Below are 6,000 nucleotides of genomic sequence, written 5' to 3' on the forward strand. Positions count from 1 at the left end.
TCCATGAACCCGTAAGCCGCCGTAATAGCCACCCAATTACGGATGGCGTTTAACAAACCCCAAAGTTCATGAAGCAAGCATGAAGAAACTCGATACTCTCATGGTCTAAGGAATCATGCAAACGTTAACCATCTCTGTGTTATGTACCAATAAACTTGTGACGAATGAATCTCATAGCATAACATCATGCCGGGTCGATTCAACACAAATGTTCTCTTAACATTATGCCCTCAAGGTTGCTGACATAGACATGCCCATGATCAGGAAAACATAACCATCATGCAACACTTGAGCTAGTCTTAGAGGCCAGACTAGGAATACATTTTACCGTTTATTATTCCACACGTGCATATGAGTCTTCCTCCGAGCCTCGTGGTTATTGCAGACTCGAGAACCATAGCAGTTATAGCATGGAACATAAACATAATTATGAACTCGGAGATAAATAATATCATTTATTATTGCCTCTAGGGCATATCTCCTACAAGGAGAACCCGAAGGATTGGTTGTTTGCAATGCATGAAATATTAACAAAGGAGCTCTTTGATCGCTTGGTGGTTTCACTTTGGGCGATATGGGGAGTCAGGCAGAAGGCCATCCATGAGAACATCTTTCAACCACCCCACTAGGTGAATAGTTTCATATCTAGCTACTTGGGCGAACTGCAGGTTATCAAAGCCAAAACTCCTGTTGTGACGGCGCAGAGAACAGTGAGCCCAAGGAGGTGGCTGCCCCCTACGGCGGGCAATGCCAAGATGAACGTCTATGCGGCTGTGTCTAGGCAGGGCTTCGGGTCTATTGGGGTGATATGCAGAGACCATGAAGGTATGGTCATCGGTGCTTCGACTTTTGGCTTCAGAAACATTGTAGATCCACCGACCCTTGAAACTCTAGCCATTAGAGAAGCCCTGGCACTGGCAGACGATCTATATTTGCGGCGGATTGAAGTTGCGTCGGATTGCAAAGTGGTGGTGGAAGATTTATAGAAGGACAATTCTGCAAGCTACGGTGCAATTGTTCAGGAAATTATAGCCCATTGTTCATCTTTTGATTTTTGTAGTTTTAGACATGAATTTAGGAGCTCCAACTATGAAGCTCACAACTTAGCGAGGCATGCATTATCTCTCGGTGGTGGTCGCCGTGTCTGGTTAGGCCATCCCGGGAACCTTCCTTCCATCTCTGTAAACATTGTGACGAATTAATAAAGGACTTTTATAACTACCAAACGTTCGGATTTTAGCAATAGGCAAGAACGATCCTTACTTCACTCTAATTATATACATGCATGTATTAGAATGACTAATTTTCCTTTCACGTGCACTCATTCCTCTAATAACATGCATATATCCACTAAAAGACGAAAAAGCAGATGTCCTTCTAGATTCTTTCTTTTTTTCAAACTTCAAAATATTTTGTAGTTCAAACCATCGCCCCGATTGGAAAACCGTCTTCACCAAAAAAAATGGTCGCGATGAGAGCTTCGAAACTAGACCCCATGTTGATATGTTTCCACAAATTTTTTTCGGATAAAAATTTACCATGCCTAGGGTATGCAAGTTATCACATCTATGCTAGATAAGTTACGACAATGTTTACATAGGCAAATTTAGGGCATAAAAATGACTTCTTCCAACTTTCTCCCCACGTGCAAATGCACTAAAAGTGCAGAAAAATTAATGTCATCGTAGTCTTTATTTTGAAATTTCAAAATGTTTCAAAGCTCAAACCGCATGTTCAATCCAAAATATTTTCGCAAAAAAAATCCGCCCTGACGAGACCCTCGAAAGTAGATACCGTGTTGACATGTTTCGAAAAAAATCCGGGTCAAAAGTTATCATGTCTGGGCTAAATAAGCTATCAGCTCTGCTATGCGTATATTACCATATTATTTACACAGATCCTACCGGAGTATGTTTTCAACAACTTTTTTCACGGGTCAAAGTTGTCGTGGTGTTTGTAACTAAGTTATCAGGACCGAGAGTCTATATTATCATGATATTTACCCAAAAAGCTATCAGAGTATGTTTTCAACAACTTTTTTCACAGGTCAAAATTATCTTGGTGTTTGCACCTAAGTTATCAGGTCCGGAAGCCTATATTACCATGTTATTTATACAGATGTTATTGGAGTATGTTTCCAAACAATATTATTACATGGGTCAAAGTTATTGTGGTGTTTGTATCTAAGTAATCATATTCAGGAGCGTATATTATCATGTTATTTACACGAGAAGTTATCAGTGGTATGTTTTCAATATTTATTCATGGGTTAAACTTATCATGCTGTTTGTGCCTAAGTTATCAGGACTGGGAGCCTATATTATCATGCTCTTTACATAAAAAAATTATCAGAGTATATTTTCAACAGCATTTTTTACGTGTCAAAGTTATTGTGGTGTTTGTACCTAAGTTATCACGTCCTATAGCCTATATTACCATATTATTTACCGTTGTATGTTTTAACAAACTCACCTCCCCCGTCAAAGTTATCAGGCCCGAGGTATATAAGTTATCAGGCATGCGGTGTGTAAATTACCATGCTATTCACACATAAGTTATCGGGGGGATATTTTATCAAAATTTTTCTGGTGAATAAAAAGGTCATCACGATGTTGGCACATAAGTTATCAGGTCCGTGATTCCTCAGTTACCATACTATTCACATAGAAAAAACCGATGGCGGGGGGTATATTGTATCAATTTTTTCAGGTAAAAAAAGGTTATGGAGGTATTGGCGCGTGAGTCATTGGATCTTAAATTTTAACAACAAAAAATCCGGGGCAAAGAAAATATTATGGTGTTTATATGTAAGTTACCAAATTTGTGGTGTGTAAGTTATCGTACTCTCCAACATATATGTCAAAACTAAAAATATTCCTCGCTTTACACACAAGACGACTGGAGTTCGAATTCTACAGAAAGAGAAACATTCATTTCTCTATAATTACTCATCGGCAGGTACGAACACAATGCATTGATCCTTCCAAAATCAGTTCGTCCATGTGTGTCTGCCTCCTCGTCTTTTCCCCGCTCGGAAATAGAGTAGTATAAAATTTAGCGAACCTAAGTTAGAAACGGGAAAACGAGCATAGTCCAGGCGGTAGCGCACCTGCACCCTAAAAAACAGGTCGCGGGTTCAATAACTTCGGGGCTCTCTTTTTTTCCTACATCTCTGCGCGCGCGAGAAGCGGATCTGATAGCTACCATGTCGTTCGGATCTAATGGTAAAATTCGAACGTTCAGAAATTACATATACCGATTAATAAAACCTCACGACGTTGTCTCAAAAAAAAATGTGTGCACGTGTTTGCGCCGAGTCGTGGCTGTTTTTTTCCTGAGGGAAGGACCTTTCCCGTGGCTGTTAGTTTGATTGCTTCTTCAATTCTTCAAACCCAATCTACTCCTTTTCTCTCAGTTTACAAGGCATGCGTGTATCTTAAATCGTCAATTTGACCAACCTAATACAAATCAAATATTATAAAAAATATATCAATATAAACTACATATGTTTTATTTTCAAACAGTATAATTTTTGTGTTATATAGTTTATATTTGGGTGATAAAATTGGCAACCTAGGTATACGCGCAGAACTTGTAAACTGAAACGGAGGGAATAGCAATCTTCTACTCCCGTCCAGATTACGGATTACGGAGTATTTTCTTTTTTGCGGGATCAATCTAGCAATCTTCACTCACTCAGGGCCCATGGATTCGTTTCCCGTCACACACGGAGGACAGAGCGGGCGAACGCCGTGCAACATTATTGCTGCCAATTTACTCCAAAGTTGAGGTGTGCTCTATTCTGTTTTTGCAAACATGTTGCCCAGGTTAGAAGGAGGCTATGAATAAATTTATTTTTTGGAGTGTACTGATAATCTAAAGCAATTAGATGTCAAATACAACTTCCGTCCCAAATTATTTATCTTAAATTTGTATACATATGGATGTATCTAGACAATTTGAGATGGAGCACTATTTATAACAGAAAATTATATTATAGTTTATGGCTTTACAAGAATTTTTCCATAGCGTTTTTTTGAAGGGAAGAATTTTTCCATATCAAATTATGAAATTCCTATTTTCTCCACTGCAGCCGTTGGGCCCACTCTTGGAGTCCGCCCTGGGGCCCTCGAAACTTTAGGGCCGGCCCTGATGCTACCTTAAGAGGCATTTCCTATTTGGCGTTGCAGGCGCCCGTTAGTAGTGTTTTCGCAAACGGCCGCCTGCAGCGCTCCCGCGATGGGCCGGCCCATCTAGAGGTTTCTTCTCTGTGTCTTAATCCTGCAAAAAGAAAGAGCGCAGGAGCTGAATCGAACCTGCGCCCCCGAGACCAAGTTTTTTTTTGCGGGATCAATCTAGCAACCTTCTCTGTTTAAAGTGAACTTTCTCTTTAATTTATTATATCATCTCCCGTTTCTCGTTTCTCGTTTCCCTTTTCTTTTTTCCTTTTTTCTTTTTTCTTTTTTCGTTTTCCTTTTTTCCTTTTTTTCCTTTTCTGTTTTCTTTTTTTTCATCCTGGTTCGACCAATTGTTTGCAAATACCTGAAAATTTTCTTTTAAATTGATGATTTCTTTTGAAATTCGATGAACTTTTTTCAAATTTATGAACTTTTTCCCAAATCGATGAACTATTTTTAAAATTCGGTGAACTTTTTTGAAAATTGATGAACTTTTTTCAGATCTGATGAACTTTTTTCCAATTTTGATGAACTTTTTTCAAAATCGTTGACTTTTCCCAAATTGGATGAATTTTTTTTCAAATTCGATGAACTTTTTCTCGAAATTGATGAACTTTTTTCTCAAATGGATGAACTTTTTTAAATCGAATGAACTTTTTTCCAAAATCGATGAACTTTTTTCAAATCGAGTGAACTTTTTTCAAAATCGATGAACTATTTTTGAAGATTGATGATCTTTTTCTATTTTTATGAGTTTTTTGTTTTAAATTCGTTAAGCTTTTTTTTAACCTGTGAACGATTTTTTTAATTCCTGATTTTTCAGAAAAGATACACATATTTTTTGAACATTCAATGGTCAACTGGTCAGCCTGGTCAAGTGGTGAACCTTTTTTCCTCAAATTAGTGAACTTCTTCTAATTCAAATAGCGCAGCTAGAGTAGGGTGCGCGCTGCATTCAGTCACTAGTAGTTGGGTGGTTTAGTGGTAGCCAGTCTATTGGAGGATAGTTGTGGCCTGAGTTCAATTCCCCACCTATACCTTTTTTGTGGTATTTTTGCGCTACAGTATTGCAGTACGTGTTTATGGGCCGGCCCACTAAGGTTCTCCTGTGAGCGCCGGTTGGCTTCTCGGGCGCTTAAGGCGCCGACTAGGACCTCCCACCTTAAGAAACGAAAATTGTAACATCATGTTTAATGCCAGTACTTTGACATGCATGCATTCTCTTGTGTAGAAGTCGATATCAAAACTATAATTGCACAATTTGTCAATGAAATGTACTTCAATTTGCAAATATCATGGATGTAGTTTAGTCATATGCATCTTGATTTTTTTCACGAAAAGGATGGGTATTTATTATAAAAGTGCACCAGAATTACATAACACCCCAAACAAAATAAAAACTGCATCAAGGTCTCTGTACAACTACCACTGTCAAAACAAGTCGCCGACGCGCCGTTGTCGCCCCTCCCCTGTCGTGGTGTAAAATCCGACGGTAAGATGGGGGGAGACACAAGAAACTATACATGTTCAGGCCCCACAGGGCGGAGGTACAAATTCTAGACCTATTCTTCGGGACATTGTTCTTGCGTATGAGTATGAGTGTAGAAGGCTGCGAGCCCATAACCAGTGCCGAGGGGGTGCATATATAGAGTCTGTTATCCCTCTAGCCTACTACATTAAGACTAATAACTGACACCCACTACTAACAATAATGGGCACCATAATGTTGGATGTAACGCCAGGCTTCATGGTTGCGGTAACGCTTCTATTAATGTTGTTGGTCGTTGGATTCTCGCTGTCCGAGCGAGGATACATCCGAGTG

The sequence above is a fragment of the Triticum aestivum genome, chromosome 7D, assembly GCF_018294505.1.
Source record: "Triticum aestivum cultivar Chinese Spring chromosome 7D, IWGSC CS RefSeq v2.1, whole genome shotgun sequence".
In the NCBI taxonomy this organism is placed as follows: Eukaryota; Viridiplantae; Streptophyta; class Magnoliopsida; order Poales; family Poaceae; genus Triticum; species Triticum aestivum.